Source organism: Molothrus ater, chromosome 7 (assembly GCF_012460135.2).
Source record: "Molothrus ater isolate BHLD 08-10-18 breed brown headed cowbird chromosome 7, BPBGC_Mater_1.1, whole genome shotgun sequence".
NCBI classification, from domain to species: Eukaryota; Metazoa; Chordata; class Aves; order Passeriformes; family Icteridae; genus Molothrus; species Molothrus ater.
Window position 1 is genome coordinate 25,453,281 of NC_050484.2, and position 24,429 is coordinate 25,477,709.

The following is a 24,429-nucleotide window of genomic DNA, read 5'->3' on the forward strand; positions in this document are numbered from 1 at the left end:
ATGTTTCCCTTTCCACTTTTAGAGACCACAGCTGAGTGCCCTATAGCACAGCATGGGTAATATTCTTATCAGCTAACATACCTGTCAATCAAATCCTTGTTTCATTACTTTGGTTTTGTCCTTTTGGCAGGAGACATTCATCTTCCTTACAATCAAATTTTGTGGTGCCAAAGGTTATGTTTTCTTTTCTAGGTCTTCACCTTATGCAAAAGTCCCTATCAAGTGAGGCCTGGGCAGTAAGTGGCACATATCACACAAAACTTAGAATGGTACTTTTTGGGATGCATCTGCTTCACTGCTCGCTGATGCTTAAAATCAAAGAATTGCACAGGATGATGGCTCTCCTCTATTGCTTTTCAATCTTATTCTGTATCACATTTCACAGTTTCAGATTGTGTCCTTGTTTTCCTTCCCTGGAAGGGAAAATCCCGTCATTTCTCTCAATATTGGAAAGCTTTTCTTCAATGTGTGAATAGACCAATACACAGAGAAGTTGATCCTTTAGGTTTTGGAAGTACTATGTTATTTAGTGCAATCAGGTGCATCCTGAGGATAGTGTGAAATACCCATTTCCAGTTGCAGAGGCCAGTAATACCTAGAGATCACTGATTTTTTTTCAGAAACAGAGAAATGCCCATCTCATCTCCTCTGGTTTCTTAAGACGTTTTGTTTCCTCTTCCTCAAAAAAGCAATATTCACCCTTTATCCTTACTTCATACAGGTTGACAAACAAGTTTCTGTTACCTGAGTTCTGAAGCATGACTGGAATATTCTTCCTTAATAAACCTGTTGTATAGCACCAGCTCCTGGATTTGTATAGACCACTGGAAGCTTTGCAAGAGATGAGTTTCTGAGCCTCATTTCTCTGACCCAAACCAAAGACTTTAGTTCCCAACCACAGCTACTGCTGTTGCTGCACCACCACAAGTGATGACAAGACAGCTACTCAGCACTCCTCAGTGTTATTGCCTTCCCACACAGTGCAATAGAAAAGGCACATGTTGAGGGCAGCTGCTTTCATATGGTGGTACTGTTTCTGTAATAATTCCAAGTCAGGACCGGCTTAGACTGAGACCAGAGATGCAAACATAAAAACATTCAAAACCTTGTTATTCATCCTAGAAGGCACCAGTCCTTCAGCAAGTATGGGCAATGGCAATCTGTGAATCTCATGGACAATTTCCATTCTTCCACTGAAAGTCCTCCCTTTCATATGTATTGTTCCACCATACTCTTCATTCTGTTCCGCTGATTTCTTGGCTGCCTGAAGACTGTCAGGGGAAGCTCAGTGTACAACATCACTACAAGCTCTGTTTGGGAGCCAGGCTGCTGCACACACTGAAAAATCTGTTTCCCATGCCACTGTCCCAATTTGCATGTTTTCTACCTGTCATTTTTCTCGGGGTGCACCTGAAGCAGTCTTTCTGAGTCTTCAGGATATGGATCATGGATAGACCCTTTATAATACAGTAAAGGTTTTTACATTTACTGCACAAAATGGAAACTCATTAACCAAGGAATAGGCTCATCACAGTCAATAATAAATACCTGTGACAAAGAAAAATGATGTCTATATCATACAAATAATGCTAATACAAAGATAATGGGAAAACTGCTTTTCCTCTACTACTATCTGATGGATTTTTTCTCTGCAGTATATATTACTCATTATGATATCAATTTCAATTCTTATAGCCTCAAGTCCCCTTGAGGGGGAAGGGGCATACAGAAAAATATGCTGAGTGTTCAGCCAAAAAATTCCTATACCATGGTCCAGTCAAATGGACTGGAAATGAATATGATTACTGTGCCAGTGACCTTAGGCTACTCACTTCTCACTTTTTTTTAAAGGTTTGTCTACCTGATAAAGGAGTAAAAAGATCCTTATTTTACTGTGGTCTCCTGATGAACATCACTGAATAGGAATTATTCCTCACAATTAAATAAGCACATTGCACCAGAGAGAGACCACTGCCAGTTCCCACAGAATTTTTCTGTCTCCTTAGCAGAAATGAAGAGGTATCATAAAATGATGTCATATCCAGAGCAGAAGTAAAACTACAAGTCTGGAGTTTTTAAATTTCAAAAAGAACATTACAATTAAAGTATATGCATTCAGTACAGGGCAATTTCCATCTGATCACAAAGAAATAATCAAACTGGTCTTAACTTTTAATTTTCTTTCCCTTGCTCTTTTTTGTTGGTTCAATCCCAAAGGGTTATAGCATTTTAGAAACAGGACCACTTGCATATTCTGAAATAAAACCTCTATTTCCCAGTGAAAATTGAGATCTAGAGTCCATTTGCTGTTGACTGTAAGCAGAGCAGCATAAGCATTCATGATTGGCTCTTATTTTATTTTATCATTCAAATTGCAATCTCTCTTCACATGCAGTTGCATAGGGGAAAGCATACAGCACTTTGACAAAGCCATGTCTGGGAAGATGGTTTAATAAAACAGGACTAAACGTGTCAAAACTTAAACTTCTGGGACAGCTGATATTCCAGTTGATTAAAACAGAAAAATTAAAAATCCATCACAATATTTACTTTGTCCGCCTCAAAATTATTTATATGTTTTAGTTCTTGTCTTCCTTCTATCTCTTATAATTTTGAATTCAAGCAGATTTTAAAACAATATTGTTTCAAAATAGCATATCAAGATATTTAATTTTTAAAATGTCAAAATGAATTTTTATTTAAGAGCAAAAGTATTTAAATGAACTTTGACTCAGACATTTAGCCATACTTCCTCATGATTTCAAAATAACTTTAGACACTGAAACTTCATTTTTCTGCAAGAAACTGTTCTAGTCACAAGTACAAATGTCCTGCTATGACTTTGCCAGCACTTCTTTTTTCAGTTTTGGCTGCAAGGAAGCAGTGCATGAGGGTGAAGAAAAGAATCTGAACCAGCTTTGCAGTCTCTTAAAAGGCTTCATCTTGAAAGTGTTGCTTGGCATAATTTAAATTTATTTTTTTCAGTCTGTGACAGTCTATAGCTGTGATATCTGTTTCAGCTGTCCCTTCACATATCTTGTTCATTCTTGCAGCATTATTAATATACTTTTTCCCATCTCTGCCCAAACATTTTCCTTCACTTCAATGAATAAAAATGCTATTAATTCTCCTTCTCCCATCAGTTTCTTAGTGTGAAATCTAAAATAAGAGACTAAACCATGATCATCTGGATTAAGTTATCGTTAGATTTGGGTTACATGAGATAAGTTCCTTTATCAAGATACAGGGTCAAAATAGTGTCATTATTTTTGCAGGGTGAAGTCTGTAGTACATAGCAGAAGTTCATCTTGGTTCCCATAGAATTTCCCTCTTGTTCTGAAGCATTCACAATCTTTCTGTGTTTGTGTTTGCACAGTCCACTAAATGAGTCTGACAGTATCGTCACATATAAGATGCCTTATCATCATGTCAGACTCTCAGTGTTTATGGAGAACCTTCTACTGAGCAACAGCCTTCATGGTTCTTAGGTGCCAAGCAGAGAATTTAGGTTGCTTGTTATGTCCCAAGGCAGAAAGAAATGGAGGCATTTTAGTGCTGTATCCCATCATGTTGGCAGAGAGCAGTGGGCAGATTCAAAAATTAACTTTTAATGCACTGTCGAAAAAGATTTGCTGCTTTTTCTATTGCAATTCTTGTGACTGATATTTCCAGAATATCCTGCATGTTTTACTCCCACTTGACATTTTGCATGTTATTTTTCCTGTCTGACCCTAGGGATACACATGCTTCTGCTTTTCATTTCTGAAGTTTGATCAGATTCCTTTGTTGTATTTATATGTCAGTGTGGATAAAAATCTGTTCCTTGCAAAATGCAGTATTTGACTGGCAGAAGAAAATCACCTTTTATTTTTTAAAGCTCCTTTTATCACCAGTACTTCTGTTGAAATTTATCCATATTTCACATATACACTGGAAAAGAAGACAAAATTACATTCCTTGTGGTGGTTTAAGCTCAGTCAACAACTCAGCCCCACACAGCTGCTTATTCAGTCCCCCCCTCCCTAAGTGGGATGGGAGACAGAATCAGAAGAGTAAAAGTAAGAAAATCCTGGACTGAAATAAAGACAGGTCAAAAGCCATGCATGCAAACAAAGGAATTCTTTCACATCTTCCCAGGGGCAGGTAGGGGTTCAGCCATCCCCATGACAGCCAGGTTCCATCACTCAACAGTGACTTGGGAAGACAAACACCATCACACTGAATGTCCCTCCTTCCTTCTTCTAGCTGCCCTACCTGCATCTCCTCCCAACCTCTTGTGCCCCCCAAGCCTGTTTGCTGGTGGGGTGGTGTGAGGAGCAGAAAAGGCCTTGACTCTGTGCAAGCACTGCTCAGCAATAACTGGAACACCTCTCTATTATCAACACAGGTTCCAGCCCAAATCCAAAACACAGCCCCATACAAGCTACTGTGAGCAAAATTATCTCAGCCAAAACCAGCACACTTGCAAGAATGTGGTTCTAGAAGCCTTTCTTTCAAGTTTTCTCCCCTCAAAACCTTTCCCTACAGGCAACTGTGAGATGAGAGGCTCAATTACAGAAAACCACTGTAGTGAATTGTAAGAAATTGTTAGACACAATTATCCACAATGTGCCCTAACAGGAATATTCAAATAACAAGTCATAAGTTATTAGTTCTAACGCATGCTACGTGTTTCTTAGTTACCACTGAAATTGTATTTACAATGCCACTGGCATAAACATTTACCACCAAGAAAAGATGAATACATAGGCCATTTTATGGACTTGTGAATTGTTGAGCTTATATTAAGGTCCACCAATCAGCTTTGGGGTTTACAGGTAATGAATACACCACCAGAAAAATTGAGCAGGTGCCCCCACCCTGAATATATTATGGCATTTAAAAAAAAAAAAAATTAAAGGTAGAGAAGAATTCATTTCTCTTCACAGGGTTTGAGTAAATTCCAAAGAGAATTAATAGGAAGTTTTCCAATAACTTGAATGGAGCTGGAAAAGATCAATGCATGTCCTGTGTGCTTATAATGACAATGATATTATACTTTCTTTAACAAAATAAGGAAAATAATTGAATTCTGAAGTCTCAACAAGGCAAGATGAGTTGTGGATTAAATTCAGACTTGAATTACGCATTACATTGCTCCTTTGTCTTGGCATATAGAAAACATGTTAATATGTTACTGAGAAGTTGTAATGAAGTCCTGACTTGGTCAGACACATCAGGTGGATCCAGCTGGACTTTGTCAGCCCTCCAAAGAAGACCAAAAGATACCCAAACGTGCTTTAGCTGCAGCACTGCCACATCACAATGACATCTAGCATTTATAAGGCCTATTTACTCTCAGTTTTTTGTTTTGGTCACAATGATAGAGATCTGGCAAAACATTGGAAATATCTTGTATTGCTGTGCCTATGGGGAGAAGGATTTTACTTCTTCTACATGCTACTGCTGGGACAGATGTTCTTAAAGTCGGTGAGGAGATAGAAGGTTTTGTGATATTTAAGAAAAAATAAAAGAATCAAAAATTTTCCCGCCTGGAATTTTAGAACAGCTAGACTCTGGTGCACTTTAGAGGTCTCTGAGGAAATAGTCTGGGATACTTCAGTGGTGTTGAGTAGGATTTTGCAGGTTTAGAGACAATCTCTGAAAAGGAGTGTGTTAAGCCAATTTCTATTTTTCCATCAAGTTGCTCCAAATCTTCTTTGAATCACTATGTTAATGATGTCAGATCAAGATTATTTTTTTTTCACTGTTTTATGTCCATGGAAGTTTTCAAGTGTCTGTTATAATTCCTTATTTTATTAATCTGCAAGAATTTGTCTAAAGTATTGCAGTGTTAAGCCTCAGGCCTATAGCTATTACATATATCAAACCATATATATTGGTGAGTGTCTTGAAGTTGGAAGTCACAGCCTATCTTGCCTTACATTTACACAAGCTGCTTCAGACCAAGACCTTGCACTGGCTGCCTGCCAGCACTCTGCTTCCTCCTCTCTCAGCTGAAGCCAAGGAAGCTGAAGGGGCTCAGCGCTCCAGTCCATGGCAGTCTGCTGCTCTCTATTATTTCTGAAATACAAGCTAATTACTTTTTGAGATATCTCTTGCCAATATCTTGGTTTATATAAAGCATCTGGAGATAGCCAGTGGCATATATGAAAAAGAGAGCTAGTGCTCTTACCTGACCTAGCTGCTTTGTGATTTCACAGCTGAACTCACACAGACACACATTACTTTTTTTCAGCTTTGTGTTATATTTTCATGCCACCATCAATAGGTTTCTTGCCATAGATGGCATTTTTTTATACCCCTAAGGATCTCTAAAACATATCGTCCTTGAGATGAGGAAGTCACTGAAGTAAATACAGACAGTTCTGTATTTTTTGTGTGTGACTGCTTTGCAAGTGAATGCTTTGGCTGGACAGTTCAGACTAATCTAACCAGGGCACTTGGTTCTTCATAACAGTGGGCAGAAACCTTGTTTAACTTGAGTTAGCTAAAGGAATTTGGGAGCAGATATGCATATTCATTTGGAAAATCTAAAAACTGTAAATTGGAGTTTCAAAAAGCGCCAGAAAATTGTTAGGGTGTGATTCTAGGCATTCACTGTTGGTTGCTGTTTGAGGACATCCTTTAGCAAGAAGGTCTCAGTCTGAAACAGTTTCACCTGTGCTCCATCTATTCTGTAGTAGATGAGATCCAATTTATCCTTCTGGAAATAGAGTCCATAACTACACACTTCTTTCCTGTCACTGCACTTTAAAGACTCAGCAAGACATGGTACTTCATGTATGCATCAATTTAAAGTACATTACATATCAAAATATTCCTGAAATTAGGGCAGTTTTATAATCAAGCCATTTTAATTAAGTTGATCAGAAGTGCAATGAAGAAGGCTTATGTGTGATGAACAATTCAGCAATCCTGACTCATACTGTCTGTATTCAACATGAGGAAGGGTTGTCCTCATGCACTAATTAATGTATTGCACAAGCAAATTAAAGATTTGTTTAATCACCTATTTTACTGCTTACACTCATATTTGTCCATCACAAAAATCATGCTTAGAGTCATCCCAGTGTTTGAGGTTAACCTATAAAAAAGAGACTCAGGGATGACCTTATCACCCTCTACATCTACCTTAAAGCAAGTTGTAGCTGGGGGGGAGAGGAGGGTGGTTTCTTCCTCCAAGTAATAAGTGATAGGATATTAAGAAATGGCTTAAATTGAACCAGTAGAGATTTAGATTAAATATCAGGAAAACTTTTTCACTGAAAGGATTGTCAAGCACTGGAACAGGCTGCCCAGGGGTAGGAGTAGAGTCACTGCTGCTGGGGGTACTTAAAAGGCTTGTACATGTGACACTTAGGAGCATGGTTTAGGAGTGCCCTTGGAAGTGCTGGGTTCATTGTTGAACTCAGTGATCCTAAAGGTCTTTTCGGCCTAAACAATTCTAGGAAAAGCTGAATATCTACACAGAAAAGATGTCCCTTTGCTCTCATTTCTCCATGTTGTTTTCAAGGCTTTTGCATTAATAATTCCCCCAGGATTGAAAGCTACAAAGATCTAGCATCAGCTTTGATGTAATATATATTAAACTCAGTCCATACTACATGCAGAAAACCTCAGAGACTGATAGAACAACTCTGTGTCATTCTTAAATTTTCACAAATAAAATATCCTGAGGCTTGCAGGAGGCCTACCAGGTACTTAGGACTCATTGCTTAACCTTTGAATCTAGACATCATGCTGGTACAAAATAGAAAGGCAGTAATTATCAGAATTAGAAAAAATAATTGAAATTTATTAATGAATCATCCTTTCCCTTAAGCTGTAGTGTAACAAAAAGTAATCATCATTATAATGAACAGTGTTATTATCGGACCACATTATGAACACCAATGATTTTGTACCAAGCTTTTACTGTCAGGGGAATGGTTCATTAACCACAAAGAACACTTCACATTAGGGATTCAGTTTATCTGGCCAATTTACACAATGTTTAAGTAATTTTTAATTAAAAGTGGGATCCTGTATTTTGGAATGGTGTAGTGATTCAAAGAAACTGTAAGCACAATTATTACAATCAAGTTGTTAATTTTTTAATTCTAGATAAAAGTTGGCCACTGGTCAATCTGTTAAGCAGCCATTCAGGCCTACCCTGCAGCTTCAGTACCAGTTAGTGGGGTGGAAAAGAAGAGGAAGATGAAGGCAAAACCTTTTCATAACAAGAAAATTTTCTGTTTAGCAAGGGGTAGATAAATTAAATTCCCTGGAAAATGTGTTGTAGACAGGGAAGGAAGAATTTTTCTTGTAACCTTAATATCAAAAACTAATTTCCTTTGATGAAGCCAGATGTATGTCACATTATTTGTTGCAGTAAAAATCCTTTTGGGGCAAAATTGAAGCTGGGAAAAAACTTTCACTTATGTTTTTCACAGTATTTCATCCCCTTACAAGATAATATAGAATTAATGAAAATTGCCTTCAGACTGAGGAACAGCCCTGGCCTTCCAAGCACCAGGCAAGAAAGGTGCAAGTGCTGTGTTTTAACAAGGATTCAGATTAAATCCCCATTCAGTGTAGAAGTCACATCATGGAGTTCATTGTCTCAAGATCTGCTGAGGATCTTTTACAACTGAAATGTGGAGTTCTCACCATCTTAGGCTTAAGGCCTAACTTAAAAAGAGAAGTATGCATACTGGTTCCTGTAAATAAACCAAACTGTACACCAAAATCTGCCATTAGCAAGAAATACCAATTCAAGTTCGTTAAGATCAGGCATTAAGTCAGTGAGCTGTGGTGAGTGCTTACCTGGCAGCCACCCTGGGCTCACAGTGCCAGCACACCTTCAGAATGGATGCAGCCATGGAACCTCACTGAGCTGAAAATGATGTCTTGTGGTGGGGGCCCTGGAAGGGATGGCTTCCTCCACAGCTTTTTCCTGTGAACCAGCTGGAGGCCTAGGCTGCCTTGACCACCTAGGGTTAGGGTTGTACCTAGGTTTAGGGTTTTGAAAACCAGAAAGCCCAGAGCTCTAGGCACACTGCAGGTGCAAAAGCCATCCCAAGGGGAATGCAAAACTGCCACAACATGGCTTCCTCTGTGGCTGTGTCTGCGTGAACTAGGGATTCTCCTGCAAGCAATGCCAGCCAAATTGTGTCCTTAGAAACTGCAGAAAATCAGATTTTTAACAAAAAAAAAAACAACTTTAAAGAGGTATAAAGTACCTTCAGACTTTAAAAACTCTATGTGGTTGGAGAATCAGAATAATGGTCATTATACTATTAAAAAATTAGACATCAGAAAGGCCCTTCAATGTACCGAAATCTGTCATCTTTCTAAGCAGTGCCAAATCTCATGTGTAACTTACAATTAAGTATATGTTTCAATATAAATTCCAGAAGAGGAAGAGGATTTTTATCAGGTTTTAGAGAGGGGGATTCATATTGTGGCAACTTGCCTTTGTAATTAGCCAGACAAACTGTTGAGTTCATCATCTACAAGGTTGATTTACACCAAAGGTATCTAATTCGTTTTCTTCCTCTTGAGATTAATCGTTATAAATCTCTTCCAAATGTACTAAATAATGAAATGAAATAGAATGAAATGAAACATATTCTTCATGCCTAAATGGATGGTTTCTCACATACTAATGGAATATTGTTGAAGAATTACAATAGATGAAGGTGGTTCAAATACATTTGTAAAGTAATAACAAACAAGTAAAAAAAGACCACAGGGATTCCACTAGGCTGATTTCTCTTTGATTTCCTCATTTTAATTCACTTGTTTTCTTCACACCATTCTCTTTCCTTTCTTCACCAAATAAGTAATTGAGATGTGTTTTGAAGATTCTAATGACTCTTGAAGTCATATTTTTTTCCTAATATATTTCATGTGTGTGTTCCTCCTTGGGAAACAGAAGACTTTTTTGAAATCTCTGATGGCAAAAGAAGGGCTAGGGTTGGGAGCAGGTATGTAGGGAACATGTGAAGGACAAGAAATTCTTGTGGCTCTCCTATATTTAATGAATGTATTAAATATGTTATAATAAAAGTAATAAAATGCCTTTCCTGTGAGGAAGGTAGGAAGGATAACCTGTGGTGCTGTTCCCCTCAGCCTCACTACACTCAATGACTGGTGCCTTGATAACCGGGAACAGGGAAGTGCTCATCCCACCCAAGCCATTTCCATCTTTAGTTTGGGTGTCACAGATACCTTATATACAAACACACAAGTTTAACAGGGTTTCCCCTTTCTTGAATATGTTTAGTGTAGTAAATACATCTATATATGTCCTCTCTGAAATGTCCTGTAGCCTGGCCAGCTTAGCTATTTGCTCTGACATTAGAGTTCCTTCAGCCTATTACTCTTCTTTGCCAGGGACTCCAAAGTTACTTTCAGTGGTAGGACTTCAAACAACACCTCTCTTGGCCCCTAATTATATAAGCACTTCCACAATTTCTTTCCTACAAGTAGTTTTCTCTGAGTTTTTCTGGATTGACCTGCTCTTGACATGTCCTACCCAGTCTCCATCAAGTGTTCACTATTTGTAGTACTGTTAGTGGCCTTGGAGATCAGACTCAGGTCTGCACTTGTGTCTATAGATGCCTTTAATTCTCACTTTGTCTGCTTAAAAAGCAGCAGATTTGTCTCTTCTGTTTTAAAAACATGTGAGAAGCTCTCAAACCTGGGAGATAAAAATTTCCACTTAAAAATAAGGAAACCATGTTTAACAGCATTGGTAACAAGAGAGTAAGTTACACGACGCAGTAGTAAACAGTTCTAGATATAAGATGGAGACTTAATGAACCAAAACAAACCAGAAATTTAAAAATCATAATTGGGTGCCCAGAACAGAAGAGGCCCTAGCAGGAGATGGTGAAAGACAATCCAGAAGTCAAGAGAAGAAATTCTTTGATTGGAACAGGAGGAAGATAATGTAAGAAAAGAAACAAAGGTGTCAGAAAACAATCAGATGTGCTGATTTCTTCAATGCCTTTTGTGGCAATTTTCAAACCAGTATGGTGAATGTCAATCAGATGTGGGCACCTAATTCAATTTATCTTCCTTGAAAGGTCCTCAAATGCAAATCTATTCAAATTAAGAGCCAGAAAAAGAGGTGGTGGGGGCTGGAAGAAGAAACACAAAGGCTTAAAAAGATTGATATTTCTTTTCACTCTTCTGTATGATGAATTGAATTTCTGTTAGTAACTAGCACTTTTGCAGATGCTTATTTAATGTCAAGCAGGGGAGAGGCAGTAGGTGTGGGCAAGGGAGGTGAGTCATGCCTTGCTCAAGAGGGAACCTGCTGTGATGTTCATAATGTACTGAATCAGGTTCAGAAATATGAAAGTTTCTTTTCCTCTTTTCTCTACACCTTTTTTCTTATGTCTGACAGATACACAAATTCATGACAGCTTCTTAATAATAATTTGTACCATTGATATTTAGATCTGAATTCAATTGTTATCCTAAAAGATGATTAATTGTTCCTCATTTTTACATAAATAAAATAAAAAATTATTGTCTTATGTATAACTGCCTGGTGCAAGAACTCTTTGCAGAGAACTGGGAACTTGGCCACCTCTCCCAGCAGCAGTCCAAACTGGCTGTGGCATATGTTGTTATACTCTCCAGATTTAAAGATGTGAGGCAGTCGTCTGGCTGTTTGTCTACTGGAACATCCTTTTCTGATGATCTGAATAAAACCCAGACTGTTTGGGATTTAAATCAGGGGTGCATGTAACACCACAATTCTCTGTCGTTATAAGGCTGGGAGTTGTCTGAAGACATTGCCATCTGGTGCATAGAAAATAGGAGATTTTGATGTTTGAGGGAAAAAAGCTGTGGCAGACTTTTGGAAGAGGTGTGATTTGTTTCCCTTGCTTCATTACACTAATATGTAAGATTCAAATGCCATTTTTTAAGGTTCAAATTGAATTTGTTTCTTCAGGGGGAAGAGAGGATTGGTAACAGGAATGAAGGACTTCCCTTTTGAGACCCTACTTGGACACCCTTGTGGATAGAAGACATCATTCAAATTGAAAATAAAAGCTTCAGTCTGGGATGTGTTATGAGGGCACCAGCAGGCCCTTAACAGAAGTTTCACATTCTCCTTTATTTATTTTATTTCTCTGTGAGCCAGTTGTCCATGCAAAACATGACAGTTAATTACGCCTCTCTGTTTCCCTCTGACAAATAAAGCACAAGTAATGCCAGCAAGGATTAAACTGTTTGCTTTAGGTTTACAAGGAATTAAAGCAGTGTGCAGTAAATTTTCCTGTAAAGGTCTTTCCTAAAGCTGTAGACTAGGGAAATAATATTAGCAGCTAATGTTGCGGATGCCCAGCTCGGTTCAACAACCTTTAAATAAACATCCAGAATGTTTTTCCCTCTCAATGGGCTTTGCTCAAGGTGTGTCACTTGGGCTTCAGCAGATGTGAGTGTTCTACCTGTGCATCCTGCCAACCAAACATATCCACATTCACATCCACATCAGAAAGAGGGATGAAAGAGGATTGGGAAAGTGGGGTATGTAGTGGGTTATCTAAATAAAGTGCTGGAGCTGTAGATGGGGTGTCCAAACACCTACACACCACCTCTGTAGGATTATCCACATGGATGTAGCAGAATAGGGTAGGAGTGCTTATGCTGTAGATTTCCTGTGAAAAAACGAGAATCAGAGGCAAAAAATATTTCATACATTTTATTGAAGAAGAATCCAGAAAGTATACACAAATACAGATCTAGCCTCCTCATCCATAGGTATCTGGAAAATACACCAGGCAAAATACCATGGTATCCTTGCTCTCTTCTAGCACAATGGCTGTGTAATTGTACATGCTCAAAAAATCCTTTCATACCTAGTTTAAAAATAAGTAGTAGTCTTAAGCCTTAGACTGTTGTCAATAACTGTTATTGAAACTTGAAACTGCTAAGGAAGAAAAAAGAGAAAAAGAAATTCTGGAGCGCTTTAAGGTTCAGGGAGACTGAAAGACCTAGCAACAGATTGAAAGAAAAAGGAGCTGCAGGTGTAATATTTCATGGAGTGTTAATTGTGCAGTGGCTAAAAATAAATAGGCAGCACAGAGTTTGTTTTTGGGTGAGTGGTTGATTGCAAGTGCTAAGCTCTACAATTAAAATTATAAATGATGACCTCACTTTTCTGTCCCATGGTTGTTTTAGGACTCTGATGGACTTCCTTGTGCAAAGTCTAATCAAACACATACTGAAGAGAATGAGGAAGCACAGGTTGTGGGGTTTGGTAGTCTACCTACTATTTATTCTAATGTTTAGGAATATGAACTACCCCTGAATCTCTAAACCTCATATCTTATATTTAATGTGAATTTAACTTCTGTTAAATGACAAACTGGATTATTTCAAGTAGAAGGGTAAAAGCACTTTAATTAATTAATTAATTAATTTAGTATCACTTTAATTGTTAACATTGCTCCCTCTTCTAACGACAATCAATAGACAGGAAATTCTTTTTAGTGTTAGAGAAGAGCTTTCAGAGTACCTCAGAATCACAGAATGATTGGCATTGGAAGAGACCTCTGGGGATCAGCTCCATGTTAGCATGCAAACCATGACAGTCATATCTGAGGATCAGCACATGGTATATTTTATCTCAACTTGTGATTTAGGTTTAGAGCTGAGCAAACTACACCAAAATAAGCCTTAATTAATATTTTTATTAAGGACTTGATCCCTGAGAAAAACCTTAGTACTTTTTGAAGTTAGTCCGTTAAATAAGTAATGTCACTTTTTGGTTTTGGGGTAAGGGACTCTAGGTACTAGGTCTTAAAATTATGTTGTTTTTTATTTATGTTGTTGCTGTTGCTATTTAAAGGCCCTAAAGTAAAATGCAGCCACTGGTTATATTTATATGAGAAGATATTTGGATATATTTGTGTTTTGGAAGTGCAGGATGTTCTGTCTCAGCTTCATAACAAACCTACAGTAGGAATGTGCTGCATCCTGTTGTTGCTGTGGGAATACATTTCTGCTAGTATGATCTTCCATTTTCTTATCTGCTAAAGCATTTGGATGTTGATGCTATATATCACTCATTAGATACCATCCTGTAAGCACAAAAGAGTAAGCACTTTCTACTGTTTGCACTTGAAAATGCCTGTCCCTTCCCCACAAATTAAGTGAAGCTGATAAAATAGAGTGGCCTTCTACTGGAAACATAGCCCACTGAAAAAGGTCAGAAAGTTAAAAGCAGATTTCTATAATTCACAGGAGGCACAAGACATTAAAAGTTACTGCCTCATTCATGTAACAAAGATTGTGTCAAGAAAATAAAATAGTACAATATTTATCTATTCTCATAAAAGCATTCATCAAAAGAAGAAGAACCAGCTATAAAGATCATTCATCAAAAGCTGCTAAGAGTTTTTAGCTGTACAATTCACCACAGAAGTAGCAAGCTGCTGCATTTTTGGAAGCAGAGCAGCAACACACATCCAAACTGTGAAGGATTCAGAGGAAAGCAACATTTCTTTATCAGCTGTCATAGACCTCTAGGGTCCCACTGTGAAAGCACTGGAGAAATGAGAATCTGCAAATCATTCCTTTTTTGAGGGGTTTGGCTGTGACCCAGCAGGTAAGGAGTGGTATGTCCTTTCAAGCCAGGTACTGGCAGGTATGACCTGCCCCCTGAAAGTGCCCACCTCAGCCACACTGGGAGCACAGTGGAGTCCATTTGCAGCCCCCACACACCTTGGTTTGCTCTGGAAGGATGCCAGGTGACAGGGCAGGCTGGGAATCATACACCTGACCTTGACCTTGCCTGGATGACCAGACTGGCTACCTCTTCCTTTGAGTCCTGCCAAGAGGTGGTGGCTCAGTCTGATAGGCATTGTTTTTAACCTCTGACCAAGGAAACAGGACCTCCTAGTGAAGGGGCAGTTTGGCAAGGCAAGGTAGCTTAGCTTCCTGGGGATACTACACTGACTCAGAAGGGAAAAAGGCTTCTTCCCTTTGAAGTCACTGGCATGTAAGAATTAGCATTTGCCATATAAATCCCTTCCCAGAGGCCACGTGCTGCTGATGCTTACTCTGACCCTTACAGCATTTTTTAGGTACTTTGCGTTGAACAAATTTAAAAAGAGATGACTGGGCATTTCTTCAGGTTCAGAGCCCAAAACTTGTTCTGCTTGCCTGCCCGTGGGAGCACACTGCTCATACTTTGGCAGTGCAGCACTTCTAGCAGTCTGTGGGTGACTCTCACTACCTGTGCACCACTTTAGGAATAAAAACAACTCTATTGAAAGAAATCTGACCACTGTTGATCTTTCTTGCTATATGAAAGTACTTCAAGAACTGTAACTAATTAATATCTCATTACCCACACACCATTCCTATGGAATAGTGACTGTTACAATACTGAACAAATTCAAGGATATAGAAAAGCAAACATAGCTTATTTGCTTAAATATTGCTTTTAACTTCAGCTTTGAGACCTTCCACTGCATGCCAGAGTTTTATGAGCCTTATTCTCACTTGCTTTTACACTAAAGAAATTGGCTATGACTCTATCAGGCAGGCCTGAACTTGATGTAACATGGCCAAGGTTGCTTGGAACGGAGAGATTTGATCGCTTCAGCAATGCCCTTCACTGCATCCTTCAGGATACACAAAGAGGATCTGGAGACTACACAGCTTCAAAGTCAATATTTTTTTCAAGCATCCTTCCAGTTTGTTTATTGACATAATTCTAATGTCAGTAAGGTTGATATAATCAAATTTGGTTTTTTAACCTTTCCTTACAGAATCCTCTGTATGTTTTAAAATGTATTCAGATAGCTTTTTATTGTCAATTTTGTTATTTCATTTGGGTTTTTTTCTAATATATTTGAGTTTATATCAATTTTTTCCCAATGTACAATAACTTTTTTAATTGCTAAAGCATAATGCATAAAGCAAAAGTGGTTTCATTTATGAAAAAGACAATCTATCATAGTTCTTTTAAGTGGTTTTGTAATTTATATATCTAAATATAATACATTAATCATTTGTGAGCTATTCATGCCACATTTGTATCCATTAAAAGACTGGGCTGAAAAACCAAGTAGACAACATTTGAAAAAAATTATTATTTTGTTGGATGAGATCCAAAAATAAGGCAATAATACTGCATCTATGTAAAAAATTGGTACTCTTATGACCAATTCATTTCTATAGATTTATAGATAATAACATAATATATATGCTATATACAACTAAATATATAATTTAAACTAATTTAAATAGAATTAGGTAAAATATTTATACAGAAAGTACAAATTTACTAAAATATTACTTCTATATTTATATATAATATATATTATATTGGTTTATATATATTATATTGGTTTATATATATATTAATTGGTCAAAAGAATGTCTATTCTCTCTTTATAGCTATTTTATGTCTTGAAAGCCATATTTATATTCCTGATTTGCTAACATTTTTCAACATTCAGGTTAAAATAAACCAAAAATATATTGAAAAACTTGAATTGAAACATGACTTCAACAAAATATTATATAAAGAAACACTGGCTATTCTGATTCTTTTCCAATAAAACAAAGGTGCCATTTTTATTTACAAGTTATTTTAATATTTCTGAGAAGGCTTTCATGCATTTCAGAATGAAAAATCTCTGGGTTTTATGATCTTTATGGAAGGGGATTATTTTCTCGCAAACAGTTCCAATAGTGTGGAATAACTGATCTGAACAGTTTTTAGTTTAACTGTTTTGTATAAAGGTTTTGTATTTTATTATTCCCACAGATCAATAATCCACATATTACAATGCACAAGGCTTACCTTTAGGATTTTAAACCTGCCCACACCTCTTAATCATAATGTTCTTCCCAGAGTATTTCTATGCATCTGGCATGGCAGTCGATGGTGACAAGAAAGGAAGGTCCTTGAAGAAGATAATGAAAGATTATTATTACAAGTGGGAGTCAGAATGGCAGTGATAGAACTTGTTCTTTAGTGATCTGTAAGAAAATAGTTTTCTTACTGATGGAAGCATTTGTCTCATAAGCAAAAATATTGTCACTGAATTTTTTTTTATCTTGATTTCAGTGTCACCTGTCCACTGCATAAGAGCTTTATGTTTCACTTTTTAATCAGCATTCTCAGGGGAAGGTAATCAGACATAAAATTAAAATTACTGGCGATCCATAAGATACCACAGGATTGCCCCAGTAATGGTTGAGTATCTAAAACCCAAAATATTGCATGTCTCCATATGCATAAATAAGGAAACAAAGAAGGGGGGATGAAATGAAAAAGTTAGTGGTAGTTGCAGCCTAAGGTGGGCTCACATTAATTTTACTCCCCCTTTCATTTTGTTCTGCTAAGACTGGAAGATTCTTTCATAAAAAAAAGGAAAAGAAAACCTGATCTAAAAGATAACAAGTGACAAAAACAAGATGACAGATACAAAGATTTCAGCCATGTACATGTTTCAAAGACTTCCTTTCAAAAATGTATAAAAAGACATCAAACAAAAGCTGCACAGATAATTCAGAAAGCCTGAAACCTAACATCATTTGAAATTTCACAATGCAAGGCCAGTTTGATCCATGACTTAAACCTACACTGCTAAAATCAGGACAAGCCTCAAATTAAAGGTAGGAGGCATGCCCTATATTAAGCATATTTTACAATATAACCTGAATTACAGCTTGCTTGTATTTATCATAGTATAAATAATATGTTTTTTTAGTCTAAGAACTAAAAATAGTTATGCTGTATTACATGAATGAGGCAATAAATTTTTAGCTATAGCAATTAATAATACCTGTTACTAAACTTTTCATCCTCAAAGTTAGTAATTAATCCTTATAAGCAAAGACAGTTGAAAGATCTCTCTTAATTAATTTATCTGAAAGTACATTATCATTTTTTCCCCAAGAATTTCCTGCTGATATTTCCTAAAGAAGTGAAAATTCACATGATTCCCATGTGCAGTTCAAATTGTGTTCATTCTTAATGAGGTCTTACCCATTACATGGGATTATTTCTTTTTCCAGATGACCATTAGGAATATCCACTGATCTTTAGGTGATCTTTGGAAAGCATTCTTAATTGTTGGTTTAGTTTCCAAGTGTATGAACAGAAATTAGTATTTAAGCAGTGCAATCACATTTGAAAGCTGTTATTTACACTCGAAAGCAGAGACATAAAGGCTGGAAGTACTGACAGCTTGCCCAGATATTCAGAGGAATGTTGTCTTTGGTCCTGCATCTCTGACTGACATGATTGTCAGCTGAACCGACATAAAAGGGACTTTGTCATTATAAAATGAATTTGTTTTACCATATTGACACTTCCTGCTATGGTGTTCCTTTCTCTGTGAAATTATGAGAGTTATGTTAAATTAGGAAGCGTCTGGCCCTGAACCTTCAGAGTGTAAATCTGTTGCCTAATTGATCATGACCACATTACATCTTTTCCAATATGATTTTCTTTGTCTACATGATGTTATAACAGCTACTTAAAGGATATTAATGTGTTAGCAAACTTGATTTAAATGCTTTTTGTTCCTGAAGTCTGGAGAAGAAGAACAGTAGGATCAATAAAGACAGTTGTTTTTTAGCATCACCTCTTAGCCATTCTGGTTTGGTAATGATTCATCCATCAGATTTTTTACCAGGACCTAGGGATGCATAAATATCATCAGGTGAAATATTTCCAACTTCCTGTTTATTCACCCAAAAGAGAGCTTCAATGAAGAGTGCTTAGGAGAAGATGAAAAAAGCTTAGAAGAAAATGCCTACCTGGTTTGTTCTTAAAATGTATTTTGAAAGTAAGAGTCTTCAGCTTCCAGACTGTAGATGTGATGTGGCAGAGAGGTCCTCAGCTCTGCCCCATCCCTACCTTCACTCTGAGAGATGGCAAGCAGGCAAAGAGCAGCTGCTGTCCCAAAGGCAGAGCTGGAGGAGCTTGTGCCCACGTTTGGGTAAGGTAATGGGCTGCTGCAAGTACAGAGCTGAGGTGAGTTCAGGGTCCCTGTCTCTCTGCAGGTTGTTCTTTTGCCAAGAATAGAGATTATGATAATAAATACTTGTTTTCTGTAGACTGGAGACAACTCTGTCATAAATATTCTCTCTTCTAGGCAGTTTACACTATTGTTTCATGTAAGTAGCTCCTTCCTTTACTTTGATACCTCATTATCCCTCTGCTTCCCAAACTAGCTATAGAGCAGGAGCAAGGCTGAAAAAGACTACTTAGCTTTCAGTCTTTAAAACTGCAGAGAATGAGGAGGTTGGGAGCCTCTCTGCAGGTATTGTTTTGTTGCATTTTATTAGATCTGTTTCTTGAAGAGAAAGCCAGATTAAAAAAGCAGAGAATGGATTTTTGCCTTCCACTATAATAATGGTCCCAGTACAAAAGGTCAGTAGTGGATGGCTAGTGGATATAGGTTTTTTTTTCCTTTCAATATTAAGAAACAGCTATGCTTGAATCTGGCTTCTCAGGAAACAAGTAACTTGGACAAAAATGTGCTTCTGATATAAAAAAACTGCAAGCCTGGCCAGAGGCACATGGACCTGGATCTATGTGTACTGTTAAGAGAGGATGGTTCTCTCTTTCAAGAACTGAATTCACAGTCTGGCAAATAAAAAGAGAAGGGATAAGAGGGGTGCTGCAGCATAGCTTTGTGGTTTCATGTTTAAAAGCAAAAGGAAAATAAAGTAAATGCCAGCCTGATAACAAATATGTACTGAGACACCTAATTTAGGGCCAAACCTTTCTTGCCTCCCCTTCCCCCAGGTTTCTCTCTCTCTGAGCCCATGAACCCAAGGCCAGATATGAGTTACATGTGATTGTAGGAGTGATGGTTCAGTGGTAGCTCATGCCTGCTGCAGGTCTGTGAGAGCTGGCTGCTCTCCTGCCCATGCTTGTGAGGGTTGCTGGGCTCATGTAACAACTGCCCAAGCTTCCAGAAAAGCCTTAAGTGAATGGTGGATGCTGGCTTCTACTGGTTGATGATAAAACCATACAAAGTCCTGTTCTTTGGTGCAGAATAAAGATTGGCCATGGCAAACATTTCCAAGTAAAAATGGGATGTTACCATAAAAAAAAAAAAGTGTTGAATAAAACCTGGAAAACATTTTCATAATTAAAAGACAAATCAGCCCAGAAATATTTTTGAAATGTTCAGAAAACCTTTTACCTGAGTGTGGTCTCTGCTGGCCAGCTGCATGATAGCATCTAACCACAAACCGATCTCTGACCACTCATTCAACCGAGCCCCATAGCCTGTACTGTCAACATGTCCCTGCCCTCTGAATAAGTCAAAGAGAGCAATTCAAGTATCCTGTCCCCTTTTAAGAGTCTTAGATTGCCCCACTGGATCCTGGTAGATAAGTTTTTCATTATTGTTTTAAAATAGCCCACAAGACAAGCAGGCATTCTAAAAAAAAGTCATGGATGTGTAATTATAATGCAAGTTAATCCACTCCTTATCATACAAAATAAAGTGCTTTTGTGAAAGACTGTATCTATGTTCTGAAGACTATTGTGTTTACTGGAGGAAAAAACAAATCTCCTGGGGAAGAAGCCGTATCTTTGACTTAAAATACATAATCAATAACCTTGCAAGACACTCAGGCTACATACTCACTAAGGAGCTGCTTTAATCAAACACATCCATGTCTCTTTTAGGATTGTCAGCTACACTAAAACAGTCTTTCCAGGTCTTGTTTTCATAATGTTAGTCCTACATGACAGTTCTGTGTCATCTGACAACCCTAATCCATCTCAAGGTTAGAATCTATTTTGTATTTCAAATCTCCCAAATCTCTGACTACTTAGTTTAAGTAGGATTAACATAAGCACCAGAAACCACAGAGAAGCAACGAAAGCCAAGATTATGCTTTGATCTGCTCAAGTAGACATTTGCTGAACTCCAGCAATACAATGAGCAGCAGAGCAGAGAACAGGGAAGCACAGCCTCAGAGCAAAGCTTTGTGATGGATGTGCCCTGGTAGGAAATTACCAGCTATGTTGTGCGCTTCATTAAAAATTTTTACAGAGAAAGTTAGGAGAAAAATACCAAGACTGTTCTTATCAATGAAGCAGAAGCAGATTTTGTTTCTACACAATTTTTAGTCCACTAAACAGACTAAAATCACTGAGGAAAATATTTCTTATGGTACTGGAATTTAAATGAAGGCCATTTCTGGCCGTATATAGGCAATAACAGGCATTTGAATAAGTATTTGTCTGCTTATAAGTGCAGAGATTACCTTTAGCAATTGCTACCAGCTCAGTTGACAGGGTAGAGTAAGCTCTGTGTGCTGTGTAGCAAGTGCTGATCCTGCATCTCTGATGCAGGTGTAATTTAAGTTTAATTAATGAAACAATCTAATGGAATTGATCAGTTTCATTTTCGATTTCCGAGACTTAGAACTTATTTTATAGGACAGCTCTTGTGGTTCTATGCTCGTGTGTACAGTGCAAAAGGAGTTTTGCTTACTCCTAGTCCAAGAAAATAGATTAGGTGTCTCTTTGTGATTTTTCCTAAAAATAAATGTAAAAAGAAACGAATAACTTAAATACTAAAATAAAACTTTAAATCATCTTCACTATAACGATATTTTTTCCTATTCAACTGTCAACTTGTATAACCAGTCAAAAGTTAATAATCACTTTAACAGTCATTTAAAAATTGCATTTTTTTCTTTAAATGTATGATTTTCAAATGGGACCCCTCCACAGAAGAAGGATGCTGGTTTTAATCTCATATTTAAAATTATAGTGGGAATGTTGCACATATTCTGAATATGAACTCTTGCAAAGCATTTTACAGAACACTGTCTCATTGCCTAGAACAGAGAGCATATTTTAGTTCTGAAAAACTGGAGAATTAAATGAAATTTCCTGTCAGGAAGGGAAACGGAATCTTGCAAACCCGAAAAGAAAGGCTTACAAACACTCTGGAAAGGAGATAGGATCAAATGAAATGCAATTGAAAAAAACCCCAAAAAACCCCAGAAAATCAGGAGATTTTGTGTCTCCAAAATTGGTCTGTGAGGAAATGAGCTGCAGCACAAAGGACCAAAACATGCCAAAACTAAGCTCACAGATGTTGCAAAAGCAGGGGAAAAAGTCAAGGAGGAAGGCACACCATGGATGGGAAGATATAAGGAACATGGCATGGATACTTAAAAAAAAAAAGAAAAAATATCTTCCCCAAAGTCAAAGCCATCAAAAGGCATGGCATGTCATGAAGTGCAGGGACAAGCACCAAAGATTCCTCTCTTGGTCCCCATTGAAATCACAAGATTCCATTTCCCTTCCCAAAAGGAAATGAAATTTGTGTTAATTATTCTTTTGTATGTTTTTTTACACCTTCAGAATAATGGTGTCTTATTTCCTAGTCCCTGAACTACCTAATGTTCTTCCCATTTTTATTTTGTTTTGGGTTTGATTGGGTTTTTGGGGCTTTTTTTTGTTCTTGCTGCTGTTGGATTAATGTGGAGTGTTCTGGCTTCTGAGTTTCAAGTAATAATAATAAGAGAAAACACAATTTTTTGCATACTATAGATCTGTAAAAATAATAGAAGAGCACTCCTCCGTCTCCTTGCTCCTGGTCAGTTTTGGGACGGGTTGTGGACTAGGACACTGGCAAGAATGATGGGGTGGTACACTCGGATATAGGGACAAAAGTAAAAGGTATAGCACAGAAATTGCAAACACTGAATATTTTTGGTGGGTTTTTTTTTCATGTTGGCATTGAAGCAGGCATGTCAGCTCTGTCTTTCACAGACAGGTCCCTCAGCATTGCTGAGATAAAGTGACAGAACTTGAGCCACTTCCAAGCATAACCATAAGAGACAAGCCTCCCCATTTGTGACCCAGGGAGCACTTTCAAGTCTGCCTGCTGAAGACCTTGTGGATGGAGCAGGAAAGGAGCACCTTGGAATTATTCAGCAAACCTATTGGATTGTTTTGATTCATGTCTGGACTTCTGCCTTCTGTCCTAATGCAGTATAGGCAGGCAGAAGATGCTTTCCATCTGTGCTATTAATGGGCAGTGGGAGTGCTCAAAGTACCTCTGAAGGGACATTAAATCCTTGCCAGTCTGTCACACCAAGAGGGGGAGAGGTCTCAAGCCAGCTGAATCCTTCTGGCAGCCAGTTGCCATCTGTCCCTGTACAAATGTCATGGATCACCTGCAACCAGGTCACCTGCAAGGCTTCCTCTGGGGATGTGAGGGGCAGGGAGGATGCACCATTCTCCTGTCTCTTCTGAAATCCCTGTGGACCATCAGTACAGCCAACAGCACCTGGAGGAGCTGCGCCCTCCAGCCTTGTGTTAGGTTATTGGGTGTGCTGCCAGCTGCATGTCATGGGACAGCAATCCTGTCTTTTTCTTGTGTTCCCAGTCTTTCCAGCATGCTGCCTGGCTGCAGAGAGCCACACTGATGCTGCCCCAGGAGCCAGTGTCCCTGCTGCTCTGGATGTGGATCTGTCTGTCTCACCCTGAGACTCAGAACCCTCCCACTGCTGTCTGGGCCGGTGAAATTATCATCCTAACCTCAATAAAGCACTTCATTATTTTCAGTGTTGTAATTCCACAGGAACGCTTATAAAGAGGACAAGATAGGAAACTGTGGGATGATGGAATTCTGCAATACAATAAAAAGGGATTATTTTTCTTAATAAAAAGGGCTTTTCTGAGACTTTCAAGCCCAATGCACTCAGCTGTCCTTTTAGTACTGAAAATCCACTTTTTTTTTTAAGGCTCATATGCAGTAAAATGCTCAACTGAGTCTCCCTGTGTCTTTTCCTCTCAAAAAAATCTGGTAATGTGTCTATATGATGTTATAGAAAATCGCCTTTTTTCTGCAGCTCTTAGCTGATTTCTAGGGGTGACAGCCAGTTCAGCTCAGCCCTGCTTTCATTTAGAAACTCATTCCCATTACAGCAAGCAACTCCTTTTCCTAGTGCCATGCCTAAAACAACCCATCACTACTTTTATGTAACTTACAGGTCTTTTCAGGAGAAAAAGGTCTGAGTTGCAGAGTTTGGCTCCATCAAATATTCCCTTTCACTCAAACAGCTGTTTTCAGATCGACCTGTTTCATACTTGGGATAAATCTGGGCATTTTAAAGGGGAGGTAGCATCTGCTGAAGTCTTTTTTTGCTTTGTGCATGCTAGGAATTCAAATGTTGGGTTTACAGACCATGAGAAAATGATCCTACTGCCTTCTTCAGACTTTCCTACAGGAAAATTTATCTCTGTGTAACTAATATAATGCTTAGTGGGAGATAAAGAGGGAGAAAGATGGTAGTCTCATGATTTTCCATATAATGAATTTCCTTGATTTGGGATTAAGGTAGCAGGAAAGCAAGGAGGTTGTTATTTAATAAATTCTAATTAATAAAATTCAAGATAATATAGGTCCAGCT